The 22,531-nt window shown below is 38.9% G+C and overlaps 3 pseudogenes across 3 annotated transcripts in view; all 3 read right to left on the bottom strand.

The window, feature by feature from the left end:
• The window catches only part of LOC309629766 (endothelial differentiation-related factor 1 pseudogene), a 424,633-nt pseudogene that overhangs the window by 401,372 nt on the left and 730 nt on the right, over positions 1-22,531 (bottom strand). The window contains exon 2 of the transcript XR_014249490.1: positions 21,674-21,787. The product of XR_014249490.1 is annotated as an endothelial differentiation-related factor 1 pseudogene (transcript). The remainder of the gene's footprint in view (positions 1-21,673; positions 21,788-22,531) is intronic.
• LOC309629685 (phosphatidylinositol 4,5-bisphosphate 3-kinase catalytic subunit alpha isoform pseudogene) lies at positions 806-3,354 on the bottom strand (annotated as a pseudogene). The gene has a single exon. The product of its transcript is annotated as a phosphatidylinositol 4,5-bisphosphate 3-kinase catalytic subunit alpha isoform pseudogene (transcript).
• LOC309629724 (phosphatidylinositol 4,5-bisphosphate 3-kinase catalytic subunit alpha isoform pseudogene) lies at positions 806-4,674 on the bottom strand (annotated as a pseudogene). The gene has a single exon. The product of its transcript is annotated as a phosphatidylinositol 4,5-bisphosphate 3-kinase catalytic subunit alpha isoform pseudogene (transcript).

Raw genomic sequence — 22,531 nt, 5'->3', positions numbered from 1 at the left:
TGGTTGCACTAAAAGGTAGTTTCTGGGAGTGACAGACTGGAATAGTATCCAAAATCTTAAAGTAAGTCCTAGCTCATATAAATGCCAACAGGCCTCAGTTCCCTTTACCAAAGACTTCCTTTAATGCATTGCAAAAAGTCTAAAGCCTTGTTGTGATACTCAATTGAGCATTCACCACCAAGCAATAAATTATTCAAATGGCAAGTCTGATTATGTCTTTTAAAACTACCTCATTTTCCTCTATTTTGAAGACCAAATGGAGTATGTATCACTCAGGTTCTGGCAGAAAGAGATGGCTCTGGATTGCCTCAAACTGGATAACTGAGGAGAATTTAATAGAGAGACTACAAAAGTATGGGAAGGGTTACAGGAAATCAATTAAGCATAATGCTTTAATCCAGGACTAGCAATTGTAGGGAGGTACTACTGCCCTACATCAGATGGTGTGAAGGGAGAAAAAAGCTACTCAAACCTGGAGAGAGAAGGACACTTTACAGGATCTACAGCCTCTGCAAGAAGGACCAGCCAACCTATTCGTATCTACCAGTGAGAGCCCTTAGGAATAAATGGGGAATAATTGCCCTGACTTCAGTCTCCAGAGAGACTTCCATTGGCTGAACACAACCAGAAACCAGAGGGCAACAGAACTCTTTGATGCAATTCAGATAGGTTAGTCCCCTGGGGCACAGAGAGGGTGGAGAAGAGTGGAGAGTGAATTTGGAGGGCAAATGGAAAATATCCAATATAGTACTCTTTTGGAGGTAATATAAAATCTAACTCAAGGTTATCTAAGCAAACAAGAGTATTTATTTATTTATTTATTTATTTATTTATTTTTTTCATCAAAAGGTTTGATTTATTAAAAAGGAAAAGTCTGTGATGAAATCTCAAGAGTCCCTTACACCCCAAGCATTTTTCTTCATCAAACAAGGAGTCAAAAACCCACTTCAAACTATAAGTTGAACAGCAATGGAAAAATAAAAATTTTCATTATTTTCCAATCTCAGTGTAATTTAACATCAAACTCCAGTTTACTTGGACCTAATGCAATAATAGATTTTGTTGTGTCCACATTTCAAAACATAAAACATTTGCAAGACAAAAAAAGAACATCATTCTTTTTCCTTCTCCATCATTTCTATATATTTTGGGTTTTTTTTTGTTTTGTTTTGTTTTTTAAAAAAAGATACAAACAATCTTTAAAGTTTACCTTTTTTGGACTTAAGGCATAACATGAAATTGCGCATTATTCTAAAGCTTAATTTTGAAATGAACTAGTTTAGTGCTATCGAACCCTGTTTGCGTTTACATTATTTAAATTATATAGTATTTTATTTCTGTTCCTGTTGTAAATTCTAATGCTGTTCATGGATTGTGCAATTCCTATGCAATCAGTCTTTGCCTGTTGACAGTTATTAACAGTGCAGTATAGAATCCAGATACTGAGCTCTCAGTTTCTTAATCATTTCAGTTCAAAGCATGCTGCTTAATTGTGTGGAAGATCCAATCCATTTTTGTCGTCCAGCCACCATGGTGTGCATCATTCATTTGTTTCATGAAATATTCCAAAGCCTCCTGCTCAGTTTTATCTAAAGCTAGGGTCTTTCGAATGTATGCAATATCATCAAAAGATTGTAGTTCTGGCATTCCAGAGCCAAGCATCATTGAGAAAAGATTTATGAAGAGATTGGCATGCTGCCGAATAGCTAGATAAGCCTTGTAACACATCTCCTGAAACCTCTCAAATTCTCTTGTCTTTGTGCATTCTTGGGCTTCTTTACTAATCACTATTAAGAAATCTTGTGTCAAAACAAATGGCACACGCTCTCGTTTATAACCAAATTTTTTCTTCTTGTGATCCAAAAAGTGTCCAAAATCTATATGAAACAGTTGTCCATCATCTTTAACCATGATGTTACTATTGTGACGATCTCCAATTCCCAAAATGAAGGTAGCAACACAATATCCAGCACATGAACGTGTAAATAGATCGATGGCTGCATCATATATTTCTCCCTTGTTCTTGTCTTTGAGCCACTGATGTAGTGTGTGGCTGTTGAACTGCAGGGCACCTTTCAGGCCTCCTTTACACTGAATTTGCATAATAGTGTGAGAATTTCTCACCACCTCAATAAGTCCCACACAGTCACCAATGGACAGACAACCATAAGGTAACATTCGAAGATCAAGACCTTGATTTTGCCAGATATTTTCCATAATGCGAATAATCTGAAGTGTTAGCATATCTTGCCGTAAATCATCCCCATTTTTAAAGATGATCTCATTGTTCTGAAAGAGTAATTCTGACATGATGTCTGGGTTCTCCCAATTCAACCACAGTGGCCTTTTTGCAAAGGACATAATTCGACACTCTTCAAGCCTGAGATTTCCCAGCTGATGAGCAGGGTTTAGAGGCGATAGAAAGCCCTGTAGAGCATCCATGAAATCTGGTCGCCGCATTTGCTCAACTAAAAATTTCATCTGTACCTTTTGTGTTTCATCCTTCTTCTCTTGTTTGAGAATGTCAGTTAAGTTAATGAGCTTTTCCATAGCCTCAACCTGCCTATTCAGGTGCTTCAAATACATCCCACATGCACGGCAATAGGACTCCAAAAGCAGGCCAAACCTCTGACTAACTGTTTTATTGTGCATCTCAGATTTTAAATGCCAAAAGAAAAAGTGCCCAATCCTTTGATTAGTCAATGCTTTTTTGAGTAAAAACCTCACAAGTAGGTTATCCAAATACTGTTCATATTTTAGGACCTGTACTAGCTGAATTAGGTACTGAGAAAGTTTGTCATCTGTTAAATATTTTTCTAAGCATCGAACAGCAAAACCTCGAACCATAGGATCTGGGTAATTGCAGTCCAGAAGCTCCATAGCCTGTTCAGGTTTGATTGGAGGCCAATCTTTTACCAAGCAGTACATCTGAGCTACTTCATCTCTAGAATTCCATTTAACAGACAGAAGCAATTTGGGTAGAATTTCAGGGATAGTTACACAATAGTGTCTGTGGCTCCACAGAAAATCTTTCTCTTGCTCAGTGATTTCAGATAGAGGATCTCGTGTACAAATTGCTCGGAGCTGTTCTTTATCATTTTCTCTTAATTCATTATCTCTAGCTAGTCTGTTACTCAGTCCTGCATGGGAATAACTAAATCCTGCTTCTCGGGATACAGACCAATTGGCATGCTCTTCAATCACTGACATATCTGGAAACTTTACCACACTGCTGAACCAGTCAAACTCCAACTCTAAACATGGAGTTTCTTTATTTGGATTTGATCCAGTAACACCAATAGGGTTCAGCAAATCTTCTAGTCCATGAGGTACTGGCCAAAGATTCAAAGCCATTTTTCCAGATACTAGAGTATCTGTGTAATCAAACAAGTTTATATTTCCCCAGGCCAATGGACAGTGTTCCTCTTTAGCACCCTTTCGGCCTTTAACAGAACAAATAGAAAGGCAAAGTCGAGCAGCACGAGGAAGATCAGGAATGTATATATCGTAATTCAGCCATTCATTCCACCTGGGATTGGAACAAGGTACTCTTTGAGTGTTCACATTATCACATAAGGGTTCTCCTCCATGGTAGATACCTGTTCGAACATAGATCTTGTCAATGTCTCAAATATTTACATTTACATAGGTTGCACAAAGAATTTTTATTCTAAGTGCACTATTTATAACCCAAAGGGATTTTGTAGATGTTTCTCCATTCATATATGGTGTAGCTGTGGAGATGCGTCTGGAATAAGATGGCATTGTAAAACAGTCCATTGGCAGTTGAGAGTAGAGGCTTTCTTTAGCCATTAGCATCAAATTGGGCATCCTCCCAAGCATTATACAGCTTCTTATATACTTATACTGACTCAGAGGATATTTTTCTAGGAAGTATTCGTCACATCCACACACTTTTAAAATATACTTGCCCTGATATTCTAAAACACAGAGTTTTAGTTGTTCAGATGATAGCAACATACTTCGAGTTTTTTTCCTGATTGCTTCAGCAATTACTTGTTCTGGCACACAGTCATGGTTGATTTTCAGAGTATACTTCTGCTTGTCATTATTTGGAGAAACTATTACCCAAATCACCACTATTATTTGCCCTTTATCCAATTTATTATATATGTGCTTTGGCAGTTCTGGTGAAGATTCTACATTTGGAGGATAGACATACATTGCTCTACTATGCGGTGAATTGAGATCCCTAAGATCCACAGCTTCTTTACAAACATTGAGAATATTTCTTCGGAAGTCCTGTACTTCTGGATCTTTAACCATATCGAATTCACACACTGGCATGCCGATAGCAAAACCAATTTCTCGATTGAGGATCTTTTCTTCACGGTTGCCTACTGGTTCAATTACTTTTAAAAAGGGTTGAAAAAGCCGAAGGTCACAAAGCCGTCTTGTTTCATCAAAAAATTCTTCCCTTTCTGCTTCTTGGGTAACACTTACGAAAATGTAAGAAGATTCATCTTGAAGAAGTTGATGGAGAGGGTATTTTCTCGCTTCTTTAAATAGTTCATGCTTTATAGTTATTAATGTAGCCTCACGGAGGCATTCTAAAGTCACTATCATCCCATTTGGTAGTAAACATTCTACTAGGATTCTTGGGGGCATCAAGTGGATGCCCCACAGTTCACCTGATGATGGTCTTGGAGGCATTGTTCTGATCCTTTACAAGTTTTACATATAAAAGTACTTTAAGGAATTAGATGCGTGGCTGTCCCAAAGCAGAAATGCTTGGGGCTCCTCGAGGCTCCGCGGCTCTAACCGCATCGGGTCCCAGCCCCGCGGGCGGCGGCGGCGGCGGCGGCGGCGCCGAGGGAGAGGAGAGCGGGCGGCACAGCCCCCGCCTCCCGGCCCCTCTCCCCCGCCGCTCCGGAGCTGCCCGGCCGGGCCCGAGCCCTGCCTCGCCGGCGGCCCCAGCCCCAGCGGCCCGGCGGCAGCAGCCCGAGACCTCAAGGGCCGCAGCGGCGGCACCGGAACTGCCGCTTTCTCCTTCTCGTTGCCTCTCCTCGCTAGCCCCAGCCACACGCCCCCGCCCCCGTCTCCTTTCTCTGTCACCCCTGTTTTTTTCCTTTTGTTTCCAGAATAAACTTTATTGGTCTCTTTTTCCGCTCACATCGTGTAAACAAACAACGAACTCTTCCCCACCCCCTCGACTCCCCCCTCCTCGGGTAGAGGAGGGTAAGAGCTGAGGAGGGGCCGAGCCTACTATCAAGAGTATTTATTGACTTAAGTATCTGAAAACTATAGAGGTAGCTCTATCTTCAGGCCCAGCTTCACCCAACATTTCAAAGGATGTCATTGGGATTCAGCATCTTTCCATCTGTCAGCTCTGTTCTCTTATGTGTAGACTTTATTCGAAGTGGCAAGATATCTGATAGCAGTTTCAGGTTGAAGTCCAGAAAAAATAGTAAAAGAATAATAAAATAAAATAAAAATAATAAAGTAAAAAACACAAGGCCCTTTCAACAGTTTAATCAGAGTTCCTGGGCTTAACTCTCAGTGGACTAAATCAAGTCACCTGCCCATTCCTAAACCTATCAATTTAATCAGAGGAATGAAACATGATGATTGGCCTGTACTGAATCACATGCCTATTCTTAGACTCAGTTGTTTAGGCCACACAAAGCCCAAGGACAGAGGGTGGGGAAAAAGTGGGTACTGTTACCAAAATTAGGAAAAATGGATGTTAGGCAGCCAAAAGACAACAAATGATCACTGAGGCCTATTTGGTAATCTAATTCACTTCTCAGCTCTAATTATCATGATGTTCAGGAATATATGAATCCACCAGTTTAGGTTGACCACGTAGCATTAGAAAAATATGGTAAAAACTTCCACCTTTCTTCCAATTTCCACATTTTATGCCAATAAATCCATGACACACTTATTCATATATATATATATATTTATATGAACATATATGTAGATACTGCTATCTATGTAAGTATGTATATAAAACTTCTCATCTTGCAATAATTTGATTTGTTGTGCTATTAAACATTTATATTAGCTTTCTAGATCTATAAGCAGCGTGCACAACATAAGCATTCTCTTTAGGTCACCAATTCTTGAAGAAAAAGGGAGCCATTTCTTTTTTAGTTGTTAGTGTCACTTCTTTCCAAACTATTGGCATAGGAGGATGAATTAATGAGTCAATATGGTGTTTGGTTTTTTTTTTTAATTTATTTGTTTATTTTTGGCTGCGTTGGGTCTTCGTTGCTGCGTGCAGGCTTTCTCCAGTTGCGGCAAGCAGGAGCTACTCTTCATTGCGGTGCAAGGGCTTCTCACTGCGGTGGCTTCTCTTGTTGTGGAGCACAGGTTCTAGGCACGTAGGCTTCAATAGTTGTGGCGCACAGGCTTAGTTGCTCCACGGCATGTGGGATCTAACAGGACCAGGGCTCGAACCTGTGTCCCCTGCACTGGCAGGCAGATTCTTAACCACTGTGCCACCAGGGAAGTACCAATTTGGTGTTAATAATGATAAAATTATACTTTGGGGTATTTTTCTTTGAAAAGGAAGTATTTTTATTTTCAAACACAAATCACACTATCACAGAAATTTAAAGCTGGAAAGGCCTGGATTATTTTAGAAACTGAGAACCAACAAAGTTCAAGTGACCTAAAAACTAGGTAACATTTTAAAATCAAATCTTGAAGAAATGAAAGCCTATATCCCAGAGAAATTATAGTATGATGAGGTAATATTAGTAGAGCTTCTATATTTTAGCCAGGGACACTACATGAACTTGCAATCCACAGTAAATTTAACCATGTGAGTGGCAAGGGACTACTAAGGCTGAGCCTAGATGTATATTCCCCTTAAATCATCCTGTTTTAAGGAAGAAAAGCTTTAACCAGGTAGACACAGTATTTAGTTCTCTCAGATCACATTTATAGGGTAAATGGAGTTTTTTTTTTTTATTGCAGCTGTGTATTTGCTGATAAGACAAAGCGAAGAATTCAAGTACTTAATCATCACATCTTGAAAATGATACAGAAAATCATCTATTTTTAGCTTTCTACTGTGCCTTTTTACCTTTCCTCTCAATAATGTACCTACACATTAGTTTTTAAATTGCTTACCTACACAAAGCAAATTAGCTTCTCACAGGTTTATAGGCTGGCTTCACATTTATTCCTCTACAGAAATGAGCACATCTCTAAAATTATCCAGTGACAAATCTAAAGCTAGATGATTAGAAAAGCAACTGGGGAGCAGGAAATCATTTTTTTAGCCTGCTTAACAAAAAACAAACTAAGATATACCAAAATGAAAACTCATTCCTATTTAAGATTACTTTCCCTTTGTCCTCTTCCTCTACCCTGGTTGTTGTTGAGCTGGGGAACTTAAATATGCCACTATGACATCTGGGTAGAAAGGTTATCCACTTTGTATTTTAATTGGTCTCATTTTTGGAAACTGGTATCCTTGGAGATCATGTTTCACCACTGTGTTGTTGATAATCCATTGGGATGTGGCAGCATCCTCTTCTTATCTTCTCCCATCTCCCTGGGATTCTTCTCACCCAGGCTGAAAGACTGGTAAACCTCCTGCAAGTCTGCTGAGTCTTTCTTTCTCACCTATATTCTGGGCCCTTTCTTTCTTGTGGACACAGAGAAATTCCCTGTTTTTTCATATACCTCTTGGACCACAAAGGTTCTATGGTTGTCAGCAGGCACTTGCTGTGCCATACCATCTCTTCACAATTCTCTGTTCCATTGCTCTCCAGTTGTCATAGTGTGGTGAACCTCAGCAAACCTACCAAAGTCCCAGAAAGAAAGGGTGATTCATAGAGAGTAAACCCATCGGAGGAAGACAGGGAGAAAGATTTACCACCATTCTCTCCTCTCCCTATACTTGCCCCAGAATTCATTCCAAGGGAATTCATTTCATTTACATAGAAAATGACAAAGCTCCCTTTTCTTGCCTCTATCTCCATTACCATTATAAATCTTTACATATATTTATAATAACTGCTTTAAGCGTCCTTGTCTGTTAATTCCATCATCTCTGTCATTTCTTAGTCTGTTTCTATTGATGGATTTTTTTCACCTGGCTATGGGTCACATTTTCATGATTCTCCACATGTCTAGTAATTTTTGATGAATGTTGAATATGAAGAATTTTATTGTTGAGTGATTTTTGTGTTTCATTAAAGGGAACTGAGTTTTGTTCTGGTAGGCAATTAATTTACAGGCATACCTGTTTTACTACATTTCACTTTATTGTGCTTCACAGATACTGTGGTTTGTTACAACTCTGCATTGTCAGATGATGGTAAGCATTTTTTCGGCAATAAAGCATTTTTAAATTAAGGTATGTACGTGGTTTTTTAAGATTTTTTTAGATTGCACACTTAATAGACTGCAGTATAGTATAAACATAACTTTTACATGCACTGGGAAGCCCCAAAATGCATGTGACTCAATTTATTGTGATATTCACTTTAGTGCAGTGGTCTAGAATGGAATCCACAATATCTCCGAGGTATACCTGTACCTGAAGAGTAACATGATCATTTTGCAGCTTCTATTTCAACTTTATTAAGGTGGGTCTAGAACAGATTTTACTCTAGGGATGGTTTTAGCCCTTCTTCTTAGGAGTAAAACTAATGGTATAGCCCTTTGGGGATCTCTATTGAATTCCCTGAGTGTGAACAGGCCTTTCCATCCTAATTGGTCAGAATTCAAACATCTCCCAACCCTGTGAAACTCTGATGGATTTTCAGCTTACAGCTTCCCTATAGTTGTTACTTCCCTGGTAGTCATTTGTCTGGTCTTGCGGAGTCTCACCCCATGTATGTGTGGCTTAATATTCAAATGCTCAAAGGGACATCCATGCAAATTTCTGGAGTTCTTTCCCTGCTTAGCTCCCTTCTTTTTGGCCCTCTGCCCCATAAATTAACTTTCTTAAGCCTCTCTAACTCTGATATTTGCCCCTTCAGTTTAGCAAGGCCGCCATGCTTTGTCTGGGTTCCACCTCTATGCACCACTGTCTAGGAAGTGCCTCCAGCCAGAAAACTGGGCAATTGTAGGGCTTATCTAGCTTGATTTCCTTCTCTCAGACACTGTAGTCTTGCACTGCCTTCTGTACAATGTCTGAAAACAGTTGTTTCATATATGTTTTCCAGTTTTCTTTTTTTTAGTTCTTTATTGCGTTAAGGGTTAGTCTGGTACCAATTAATTAGTCATAGCTGTAATACAAGTCAAAGCTTTTGATTTTCTCCATTTATACTATTATTGACAATCCCTAATATAATGGATATCCTTCTATGTAGGTGCCAACTGAGAAGAGGATCACCATTTAATCATTTATACCAGGAAAAAAATCAATTAATAATTCATAAATCATACTATCAAAACATCTCAAATTTCTACAGGCATGTAAACTAGATTGTATAGTCAAATTTTATTACTACTGTAATGACTATAATTCAGATACTTCATGTAGAGAGATCAGCTAGAAGATTTATTCATAAAACAGGACAAAAGAGAAGTTACTGGAAGAGAAGAGGAAGACGGGAACTAAATATGACTTCCTGGAGAACAAAAGAAAAGCAATTTCCTAGAGAACAAAGGAGGGATTAAGTTCTCTTCTTTTCTAATAAAATTGAAAAGTTTCAGAATTTAATAATACAGGAGTCTGCAGTCAATGACAGGATAGGGAACTGGTGTTTGCTCACTGCATGGCCTTGGGAGAATAAAACATAATCCATTGGAAGAGGGCAAATAGAGGCCCAAGTGATGAAGACCTAAGAGAATTTTCATGGTTCCCTCAAAGACCGAAGATGTGATAAGTTCAGGCTAGCCTTCGAGAAGTGTGTCACATGCCCAAGGTGAGTATGGGTCTTGCATGGAAGTGAAATGAACACTTATGACAGAGTTTCAGGAAAACTGGGAGGGTATACGACTTAAATGGGCAAGCATGCCAAAAAGTCTCACACATGAGCTCAATGTTTGAAAAAAGACAAATAGGTAAACAGGCTGTAAATAATGAGATTGCCCAGAAAATTTCAGCATTGACATGCTATTAATCCATTTAGTAGCAATATTTCTTGTATAAAATGCATTTTTTAAAATAATTTTATTTATTTATCTTTGGCTGTGTTGGGTCTTTGTTGCTGCGCACGGGCTTTCTCTAGCTGCGGCGAGCAGGGGGCTACTCTTCGTTGTGCTGCGTGGGCTTCTCATTGTGGTGGCTTCTCTTGTTGCAGAGCACAAGCTCTAGGCATGCAGGCTTCAGTAGTTGTGGCACGCAGGCTCAGCAGTTGTGGCTCACGAGCTCTAGAGCAAAGGCTCAGTACTTGAGGCACACGGGCTTAGTTGCTCTGTGGCATGTGGGATCTTCCCGGACCTGGGCTCGAACCCGTGTCCCCTGCATTGGCTGGCGGATTCTTAACAACTGCGCCACCAGGGAAGCCCTAAAGGTGTGACTGTATTTCTGTTTTGTAATTTAGTGCATGTGTAGCCATTTTTAGATTCCACCTATAAGTGATATCTTATGATAAGTCTCTTTTTCTGTCTGACTTATGTCACTTAGAATGATAGTACCTAAGTCCACCCAAGTTGCTGCAACTGGGCTGATTTCATTGATTTCATGGCTGAGTAATATTCCATTGTACATAAATACCACATCTTCTTTATCCACTTTTTCCTTCCAAGGACATCTAGGTTGTATCCAAGTCAAGGCTCTTGTAAACAGAGCAGCACTAAACGTTGGGGTGCCTGTGTCCTGTCGATTTTTGGTTTTCCCAATATATACACCCATGAGTGGAAGTGCCATATGCTCTGTAGCTCTGTTTTTTAGATTTTTGGGGAAACACAATACACTTCTCCAGAGTGGCCATTGGCAATTTACATTCCCACCAACAGCGTAATAGGGCTCCCTTTCCTCCATGCCCTGTCCTCCATTTCTGGTTTTTACTCTTTGTGAGAATGGCCATTCTGACTGGTGGGAAGTGATACCTTTTGTAGTGTTGATTTGCATTGCCTGCCTGTGCGTCATTGGCGAAGTTCAGCCGCTTTTCATGTGCTTTAATGGCGAGTCCAATCTACCTCTTGAAATCCCTTTCCTGCAATTCTGCCTTGCTTACAAGTCCTTTTCGATGACATACCTCAAGACGTTTTTCGTCGACAGGTATCATTTACAATGGTGCAGGTTTGTGAATTGCAATGCCCCGAGCTCCATTTTTCAACTTGTTTTTTTGGGAACTGGCCACAAAACAGCATGTTTGCTGCAAGCCCTATTCTGGTTACGGGGGCAATCTGAGCCCTTGGTCAATTCCTCTTCCTGATTGGAAATTAGTGGCATGTGCCTGTCCAAACACCTAGGGCTTGTCTCTCATTGGTTGCCCCCTTCCACTTCATCCTCCGGACAAATTCCAAACTGTACGAAAAAGGATGTTGAAGGTGCTGACTTCCCCAAGTGGGGAGATTGTGAGGGAAGAGGCTGGAGGGGGGAACCCGACCACCAGGAGATCAGGAGATGAGGTGCCTTTTCCAAACTCTTGCTGATCAGACGGTGTACCATCCTCTAGGTGTCCCATGTTGAGCATTCTTTCATGTGTTTGTTGGCTATTTGTATGTCTTCTTTGGAGAAATGTCTATTTAGATCTTCTGCCCATTTTTGGATTGGGTTGCTTGTTTTTTTGATATTGAGCTGCATGAGCTGCTTGGATATTTTGCAGATTAATCCTTTGTCAGTTGCTTCATTTGCAAATATCTTCTCACATTCTGATGGTTGTCTTTTCATCTTGTTTATGGTTTCCTTTGCTGTGCAAAAGCTTTTAAGTTTCATTAGGTCCCATTTGTTTAGCTTTGTTTTTATTTCCATTTCTCTAGGAGGTGGGTCAAAAAGGATCTTGCTGTGATTTATATCATAGAGTGTTATATGTTTTCCTCTAAGAGTTTTAAAATGTCTGGCCTTACATTTAGGTCTTTAATCCATTTTGAGGTTATTTTGGGGTATGGTGTTAGGGAGTGTTCTAATTTCATTCTTTTACATGTAGCTGTCCAGTTTTCCCAGCACCACTTATTGGAGAGGCTGTCTTTTCTCCACTGTGTATTCTTGCTTCCTTTATCAAAAATAAGGGGACCATGTGTGCATGGGTTTATCTCTGGGCTTTCTATCCTGTTCCATTGATCTATATTTCTGTTTTTATGCCAGTACCATAGTGTCTTGATTAGGGTACCTTTGTAGTATAGTCTAAATTCAAGGAGCCTGATTCCTCCAGCTCCGTTTTTCTTTCTCAAGATTGCTTTGGCTATTTGGGGTCTTTTGTGTTTCCATACAAATTGTGCAATTTTTTGTTCTAGTTCTGAGAAAAATGCCATCGGTAGTTTGATAGGGACTGCACTGAATCGTAGATTGCTTTGGGTAGTATAGGCATTTTCATAAGCTTGATTCCTCCAATCCAAGAACATGGTATATCTCTCCATCTGTTTGTATCATCTTTAATTTCTTTCATCAGTGTCTTAGAGTTTTCTGCATGCAGGTCTTTTGTCTCCTTAGGTAGGTTTATTCCTAGATATTTTATTCTTCTTGTTGCAATGGTAAATGGGAGTGTTTCCTTGATTTCTCTTTCAGGTTTTTCATCATTAGTGTATAGGAATGCTAGAGATTTCTGTGCATTAATTTTGTATCCTGCTACTTTACCAAATTCATTGATTAGCTCTAGTAGCTTTCTGGTAGCATCTTTAGGATTCTCTATGTATAGTATCATGTCATCTGCAAACAGTGACAGCTTTATTTCTTCTTCTCCAATTTGTATTCCTTTTATTTCTTTTTCTTCTCTGATTGCTGTGGCTAAAACTTCCAAAACTATGTTGAATAACAGTGGTGAGAGTGGGCAACCTTGTCTTGTTCCTGATCTTAGAGGAAATGGTTTGTTTTTCACCATTGAGAATGATGTTGGCTGTGGGTTTGTCATATATGGCCTTTATTATGTTGAGGTAAGTTCCCTCTATGCCTACTTCCTGGAGGGTTTTTATCATCAATGGGTGTTGAATTTTGTCGAAAGCTTTTTCTGCATCTATTGAGATGATCATATGGTTTTTCCCCTTAAGTTTTTTAAAATGCTGTAGCACACTGATTTGCATATATTGAAGAATCCTTGCATTCCTGGGATAAACCCCACTTGATCATGGTGTATGATCCTTTTAATGTGTTGTTGGATTCTGCTTGCTAGTATTTTGTTGTGGATTTTTGCATCTATGTTCATCAGAGATACTGGCCTGTAGTTTTCTTTCTTTGTGACATCTTTGTCTGGTTTTGGTATCAGGGCGATGGTGGCCTCATAGAATGAGTTTGGGAGTGTTCCTCCCTCTGCTATATTTTGGGAGAGTTTGAGAAGGATAGGTGTTAGCTCTTCTCTAAATGTTTGATAGAATTCACCTGTGAAGCCATTTGGTCCTGGGCTTTTGTTTGTTGGAAGAGTTTTAATCACAGTTTCAATTTCAGTGTTTGTGACTGGTCTGTTTGTATTTTCTAGTTCTTCCTGGTTCAGTTTGGGAAGGTTGTACTTTTCTAAGAATTTGTCCACTTCTTCCAGGTTGTCCATTTTATTGGCATATAGTTGCTTGTAGTAATCCCTCATGATTCTTTGTATTTCTGCAGGGTCAGTTATTACTTCTCCGTTTTCATTCCTAATTCTGTTGATTTGAGTCTTCTCCCTTTTTTGCTTGATGAGTCTGGGTAGTAGTTTATCAATTTTGTTTATCTTCTCAAAGAACCAGCTTTTAGTTTTATTGATCTTCGCTATTGTTTCCTTCAATTCTTTTTCATTTATTTCTGATCTGATCTTTATGATTTTTCTTTCTGCTAACTTTGGGTTTTTTTGTTCTTCTTTCTCTAATTGCTTTAGGTTAGGTTGTTTGAGTCTTGTTTTTTGAGGTAGGACAGTATTGCTCTAAATTTCCCTCTTAGAACTCCATCTGCTGCATCCCATAGGTTTTGGGTCATCGTGTTTTCATTGCATTTGTTTCTACTTATTTTTTGATTTTCTCTTGGATTTCTTCAGTGGCCTCCTGGTTATTTAGTAGCGTATTCTTTAGCCTCTATGTGTTTGTATTTTTTACAGTTTTTTCCTGTAATTGATATCTAGTCTCATAGCGTTGTTGTCAGAAAAGATACTTGATACGATTTCAATTTTCTTAAATTTACCAAGGCTTGATTTGTGACCCAAGATATGATCTATCCTGGAGAATGTGCCATGAGCACTTGAGAAGAAAGTGTATTCTGTTGTTTTTGGATGGAATGTCCTATAAATATCAGTTAAGTCCATCCTGTTGAATGTATCATTTAAAGCTTGTGTTTCCTTATTTCTTTTCATTTTGGATGATCTGTCCATTGGTGAAAGTGGGGTGTTACAGTCCCCTACTATTATTGTGTTACTGTCAATTTCCCCTTTTATGGTTGTTAGCATTTGCCTTATGTATTGAGGTGTTCCTATGTTGGGTGCATATTTATAGTTGTTATATCTTCTTTTTGGAATGATCCCTTGATCATTATGTAGTGTCCTTCTTTTTCTCTTGTAATAGTCTTTATTTTAAAGTCTATTTCGTCTGATATGAGAATTGCTACTCCACTTTCTTTTGATTTCCATTTGCATGGAATATCTTTTCCCATCCCCTCACTTTCAGTCTGTATGTGTCCCTAGGTCTGAAGTGGTCTCTTGTAGACAGCATATATACGGGTCTTCTTTTTGTATCCATTCAGCCATTCTGTGTTTTGGTTGGAGCATTTAATCCATTTACATTTAAAGTAATTATCGTTATGTATGTTCCTATTACCATTTTCTTAATTGTTTTGGGTTTGTTATTGTAGGTCTTTTCCTTCTCTTGTGTTTCCCACTTACAGAAGTTCCTTTAGCATTTGTTGTAAAGCTGGTTTGGTGGTACTGATTTCTCTTAACCTTTGCTTGTCTGTAAAGGTTTTAATTTCTCTGTCGAATCTGAATGAGATCCTTACTGGGTAATCTTGGTTGTCGGTTTTTCCCTTTCATCACTTTAAATATGTCCTGCCACTCCCTCCTGGCTTGCAGAGTTTCTGCTGAAAGATCAGCTGTTAACCTTATGGGGATTCCCTTGTATATTATTTGTTTTCCCTTGCTGCTTTTAACATTTTTTCTTTGTATTTAATTTTTGATAGCTTGATTAATATGCGTCTTGGTGTGTTTCTTTTGGATTTATCCTGTATGGGACTCTCTGCACTTCCTGGACTTGACTATTTCCTTTCCCATGTTAGGAAAGTTTTCAACTGTAATCTCTTCAATTATTTTCTCAGACCCTCTCTTTTTCTCTTTTTCTTCTAGGACCTCTATAATTTGAATGTTGGTGTGTTTAATGTTGTCCCAGAGGTCTCTGAGACTGTCCTCAATTCTTTTCATTCTTTTTTCTTTATTCGGTGCCAAGTTTCTAACCATTCCCTATCCCTTCAGCTGTTCTTCACATAACATGGTCTCTAGCTGCTTTGCCATCATGGGGTTGTACTGCTCCAATTAAGCGTCATTGTCTTAAAATGTGGCACTGAAGTACAACACATTTGTGATAGTTATTTTATGTGTCAATTTGGCTGGGCCATGGTGCCTGGATATGTAGCCTAACATTCTGGATATTTCTGTGAGGGTGCTTTGCGATGAAATTAACATTTAAGTTGGTGGATTTTTGAGTAAAGCAGAATGCCCTCCATAATGTGGATGGGCTTCATCCAGTCAGTTGAAGGCCAGACTAGCACAATAGACTGACCTCCCTCAAGCAAGAGAGAATTCTGCCAGCAGAGAATTCTGCCTTCAGACTTGAACTGCAGCATCAGCTCTCCTGCCAGCCCACCCTGCATATTTTGGACTTGTCAGACTCCATAATCACATGAGCCAGTTCCTTAAAATAAATCACTTTCTATATATATACACACATCCTGCTGTTTCTGTTTCTCTGGAGAACCCTGACTAATATAACACGCATGCAGATATTTGTCCTATATGCACAGAATACTGCAGAGAGATTATTCCTAGTCACACCTCAGAGAGGGCAGTCCTTAATCACAGATACAATGAAATCAACAAAGATTTATACAAGATAAAAGACAATAACCAAATGTAAACCAGGGAGAAGAAAAATATACAGGAAGGAAGAAAGAAAATTACATTTGCTTTTTTAGCTATCACACCACTTAACTCATAATTGAGCAAAAGGAGGAAAGAACTCCTTTGAAGTTTTTTTAAAAAATCAACCCATCTGCTTCTGGAGTATCCAGTTACCATGCTCCCTTCACCCATCCAGAAAACACTTTTATTCCATGTTGAACCAATAATATGAATCACTTTTTTGGAATACCACCTTTTGTCTGTTGCTATAATTTCCAGATGACATGTTTTGCTTGCCATAACTACCTCCCAAGGCAAAAGGTGGTCCCATGGCCCAGAATTGGAAATTATTTCCAGGTCCCCTTCAGAACCTGGTTAATTAAGCCTTGCTCAGCCATATATGTGATATATATAACATACTATGTCCCATCCCTTACTCTGAGTGAGTGTGATATCTGCATGTAAATATTTGTATATTGTCATTCATTCACTCAAATATATGTGCCAGGCACTGAGCTAGCTATTGAGTACACAGTCATGAACAAGATTGATATGGCCCTGTCCTCATGGACTTATATTTTAGTGGGGAAGACAAATAATCGGTAAGAAAATAAATTATGATAACTGTCATGATGGAAATAAATGGAGTACTGTGAGACAGAAGAGGTCTTCAAACTAAGACCTGAATATTTAAAAAAATAAAATAGAGAAAAGTAAGGGAAGAGCATTTCAGAAAACAGCAAGTACAAAAGCTCTGAACTGGGAAAAACTTGGAGTGTTTAGAAAATATCAGAAAATCCATGTGGTTGAATCCCAATGATGACGGAAAGGATTGAAAATGAGGTAGGATACGTAGGCAGAGACCAGGTCATAAAGGGTTTCATAGTGAAATTTATTAGGGCAAAGAATGGAACCCTCCTGAACTTGGAAACCAGATTACTTTCTCAAAAAGTGAAACCAGGAAGAATCAAAGCACAATGAACAAGAATCACCATCTGTGGAAGCGGTTACAAGCAGAAAAGAAAGTGTGTGTATGGCTGGAGAATTTGAAAAATATACAATTCCAGAGTGACTACAGTATAGACATAGAGAACAATGATTAGAATATGATTATAACTTAAGCTGAAACATAATCAATGATATTGAACCCTGCCTGAAGGAGTAATCTGCTAACAAGTCTGAGATATTCCTTAAAGGTACCTCTCCAGCCATGGCAGGGCAGGGAGAAATGGGGGAGGTGTTAACAGACTGCTCAATATCTTCCTGTCAATATTCCAACAAAGATAGTTCTGTTGTTACCTGTTTTGTACATTAGTCTTCCATTTCAAAAAAGGTAAAAAAAAATCTTTGAAAACTGCTTCAAAAACAGAAACTATAATTATATATATATAATGGCATATATGGAGAATATAACTAATATATATTATATATATGGAGACTGTAACTATAAATATGTATATATATATGAGGCAGGAAGAGAGAGAGAGAGAGAGAGAGAGAAAGACAAGGAGAGAAGGAAAGAGAAAGAGGGTGTGGGAGAGAGAAAGAGGGAGAGACAGAGGGGGTTCCTAGGTGAGCAGAGTATCGGACAGCCTTAGCAGAAATACTCATATAGACGAAATAAATGCATAAGACTAAATAGTTTGATGGAATTAGTCATTAACATCACCCAACAGCCTGCTTTTGCTCTGATTCCAGGCTCACAAACAAACTTCTACTGACAAGAGCTGGTTTCTCATGGGAGAATATATTGATACTCCATGAGTTTCTGGGGCACATGACATTTATATTTCACCATTAAACATCATCAATGAGGTTTCTAAATCAGTGTCTAATTAATTTCTGCACTTGAAAAACAGGATCCCCCAGTGCAATGACTACCTCATGGAACTGTCACACTCAGGCTTCCAGAGAGTGACCTACCAATGTCTGTGACTTCTGTGGCTGGTCTCTTTTTTTTTTTTTTTAAGATTTTTTTTTTTTTAAATTCACGTTCTTTTATTTATTTATTTATTTATGACTGTGTTGAGTCTTCGTTTCTGTGCGAGGGCTTTCTCTAGTTGCGGCAGGTGGGGACCTCTCTTCATCGCGGTGCGCGGGCCTCTCACCATCGCGGCCTCTCTTGTTGCAGAGCACAGGCTCCAGACGCACAGGCTCAGTAACTGTGGCTCACGGGCCCAGTTGCTCCGCGGCATGTGGGATCTTCCCAGACCAGGGCTCGAACCCGTGTCCCCTGCACTGGCAGGCAGATTCTCAACCACTGCGCCACCAGGGAAGCCCGCTGGTCTCTTTTCTATCCACAACCAATTGGAACTAGAGAATCTCATCCATATAAAGGGACTATCCACAGTAGGAACCCACACTTACCTGCAATGCAATACGATAGGAAAAGAACTTCCTACCTTCTTCATAGAAAAAGAAGCATAGTGGCTTAAAGACAGACATGCAGTTTTAGCACTTGGACTGTTTTTTATCATAGACAGAGAATGTTAAAGGTTAGATCTGAAAGTTCATTGTGTCCAACCCCTGAGTTTTAAAGGTGACAAGAGAGGCTTGAGAGATTAGATGGTCTGCTCCCAAAATACAACCAGGACTCCTGTGCTAAACTGTTCCCACTATGATAACTCCCTACCTCATGGTAATAGTTGCTCACACTCTTAATCTTCCTGCAGCCATTAAAACTTCATATTCTCATTCTATGCAATGATGCGTAAACTTTAAAAAGAAATTGTTTTCCAAGAAATCAAAGATAGCCTTCTATAAAACTTTTTCCTTCCCATTAAGAGCAATAGGTATTTAGTTAACTCCAGCCAATACGGCAGCCAAAATGATCCTTTTATAATCAAAGTCATAATACCTTTCTGCTTAAAACCCTGAAACAACTCCTATTCCACAAAGAGTAAAAGCTAGTTCTTCCAATAGCCTACAAATCCTGCACCTCCATTCTCACCCTGTTCCTGCCACACTGTCTTCCTTGCTGTTCCCAATATACCAAGTACTCACCTGCCTTAGGACCTCTGTGCTGGCTGTTCCCTCTGCCTGGAACTTTTTTTCTCCCAAATAAGCTGAATGACTAATTCCTTCAACTCCTTCAAGTCTTTGCTCAAATGTCATCTTCTCAATGAGACCTGCCCTGACCATTCTATTTAAAAGTACTACACCCAACCCTCTTCACTTCCAATGCCCCTAACCCTGACTTTCTCCTTTTTCTATAGGATTTAACACCGTCTAACATACTACATCATTTACTTACTATGTTTATTGCTCATTGTCTGTCTCTTTCCACCAGAATGTAAGCTCCGTGAAGGCAGGAATCTTGGTGTATTTTTCCACTATTATATCCCTAACATTTGAAAGAGTGCCTAACCCTCAACAAATATTTGCTGGATGAATTAATTCATTCAATTAATGGCATTTGGAAATTTGACCACTTTATGTCTACCAATAATAAAATGTCATATCTAAAGTGAGTAGGATCAAAGTTGAATCCTTACCCAGATAGGCTGGCTCTTCCAAAGGATTCCATTAAGGAGGGAAATGTACTAACGCAATAATACATTTCTAGTCTCTGAAAATCTTCTTTGGTGTTGCCATCAATAAAATGAAAAGGAGTTACTGTTTAATAATTAAAAGATGATCACAACAAGGATTTACTGTATAGCACATGGAACTATATTCAATATCTTGTAAAAACCTGTAATGGAAAAGAATCTGAAGCTGTACACCTGAAACTAACACAATATTGTAAATCAACTATAGTTTAATAAATAAAATAAATTTTTTTAAAAAGATGATCAGGGAATTCCCTGGAGGTCCAGTGGTTAGGACTCTGCACTCTCCCTGCCGAGGGCGCGGGTTCAGTCCCTGGTCGGGGACCTAAAATCCCCCAAGCTGTGCAGTGGGGCCCAAAAGAAAAAAATTAATAAAAAGATGATCAACTACTCTTTTTCAAAGAAACACCCAAATGCATTAAAAATGAGTATCAAACCAACCCAGAATGTACTGACAAGGAATACTATTTATTTAGCATCAATTAAGCTGTCAATTTTTCTTGGTTATAACCTTGACATGTTCTCTTGCACAGTATTCTGAGAAACTGCCACAAAATGAGAATCTAAGAAGTGTGTGTGTGTGTGCATGTATCTTTATAAGCAGTCATGACAAAGTACCTGAGAGTAAGCATACTGACCTATCTATTCTATGCAAGTACTCTATACATCTTTCAACTGGTTTGTTTTTTCAACAATCATGATGGATTTGTTCTTAAATATCCTCATTCTATTTCCAAGTCCTTTTTGTAAACAAACATGGATAAATAGCTGGCTGAGAATAGCAATGCAGGTGGCCACTGTGTATGGTCAAGCATTGCACATCTCTGCAAGTGCCATGTGTATTGTACATGGATTATGATGTAAATGCACCAGTACCACCACCACCACCCTTCCCAGGAGTTGTGCAGTACTCACCCATGGGTCTGTTCAATCTAACCAGCTCAGACTGGAACTAAAACCAATGATCTTTCCTCTTGGAAAAAGTAATTCAAAATGACTGAGCTAATCAATCCTAGACAATGATATATGAACTGATTTACATTAATATAATATCCTCAAAACATTTACCAGTAACTAAAAAATGGAGAAGGTGTTAGAGACACAACTATCTTAAAATGACTTTATATGATAGGTCACAGTTTCCCATCCCTGAATCTTTGTTTAATTGGCAGTTGGTTTTCTGGTAAAGGGTAGAAAATCTGATACTCATAATGATCTTAGAGCACACTCAAGTGGATAAATACTAAACTAGCAATGTTTTTCTTAAAGATATGTCTTGCTCCGTGATAGAAAAAAATGAAAAGAGAAGGTGGTGGAAACAAAGATTACTGAATGAATGAAGATGTACCAACCCTTATCACAAGGGCTTGTAGTTTAAATTATTTCTTTAATAACGAGGATGGATTTTTGGCTGGTCTAGCCATACTTTCTATTTAGTATTCTTCACTCCTTCTTGAGTCAATTTAGGGGGACTTTGAATAGAACTTTGGGTTTTTTTTGGGAGGGGGTGTTTAGTTTTTTGGTTTTTTTTTGGCTGTGCCGCAAGGCATGTAGGATCTTAGTTCCCCGACCGGGGATCAAACCCGCGTCCTCTGCAGTGGAAGCTCGGAGTCTTACCACTGGACCGCCAGGGAAGTCCCTCGAATAGAACTTTCAATAGAACAAAGCTACCTTATACGGTAACAAAGCTGTAATCTAAACCTCTTGTACCTCGTACTTATGAATGAAACCAAGTGGCCTCGTTATAGGAAAAATACCTGAAATGACACACTTAAACAACCAAAATGTCCATAACTAAAATATCCCTACCTAACTCAATTTCAATCTTGCAATCTCCAGAAAGCATGTTGCTTTTTCACATCTCTACTCCTTGAATCCTATTGCTCCCTCATCCTGAAGTGCACATACTTGCCTCCTCCTCTCCTCTTACCTTCATCAGTTCCCACTACCTCATCTCCCAGAAAAAAAAAAAGGGAACTAAGCAGACACGTAGCAGGTATCCACAACAATAATACTTACCACTGTGCCATATTTGTTTCTTCTTATGTCTACTCCTCCGTTGAACTGTGTGCCAGGCAAGAACCAGGTTTTTTTTGTTTTGTTTTGTTCTGTTTATCTTTATATCTCCAGGGCCTAAAAAGCATTTGTTAAAAGATGTACATATATGTTTATTTAGAAATGGAATTTGACATCACAGTAAAAATAGGTCCAGGGGGAAGACACCAAAGATGTGATTGTCTTGAATGCCCTGCCCTCTCTTACCTCCCATATATTCACTTAATCACTCGTACTGCTTCATGTGGAAAAATTACTTGGAAAATATTTTTTAAATACTTTTAACAGTCAAACCAGTAACCAAAAAACTTAAATCAAGAAGTGAAAATAAAAGTGTCTTCTTTCTGTGTCCACCTTGAGAAGTTCCATCTGTGGGACTGGTTTCTCCAAGATAAGAAGCAAAACTAGTTCCTCACTTTCTCTCCTCACTCCCTCCAGTCCTACCTCAAAGATCTCGTACCCTGTCCCCTTCAAAGTCAAAGGTACCCATCCCAGCAGAAAATGAATTCAAATACACCTGTAATTGTAAACCAAAATAGTGTGAAGGCATTCGCTATACTCTGGCTGGGTGGTGAGACAATGAAGGGCAAACTAATCTCCCCAAATATGCAAAGCTGCAGAAGGTGGCAGAATAACTGCTGCTATTTATTTTTGTTCAAGAGGACTAGGCTAAACTACACAACTTAATTAATACAGACTTTAATATATTGTAATAAAACAAAGCCACATTATTTCAATATTAGAGTAAGTTAGACCTTCTATATGATAAAAATACTTCCTCCAGCAACTCTGCCAGTGAAGATCTATTCCGTCGTAGGTTGA

Source organism: Balaenoptera borealis, assembly GCF_965194805.1.
Source record: "Balaenoptera borealis genome assembly, chromosome: 5".
Taxonomy (NCBI): domain Eukaryota; kingdom Metazoa; phylum Chordata; class Mammalia; order Artiodactyla; family Balaenopteridae; genus Balaenoptera; species Balaenoptera borealis.
The sequence above is the reverse complement of the archived record's forward strand: the minus strand, read 5'-3'. Positions and strand labels throughout refer to the sequence as shown.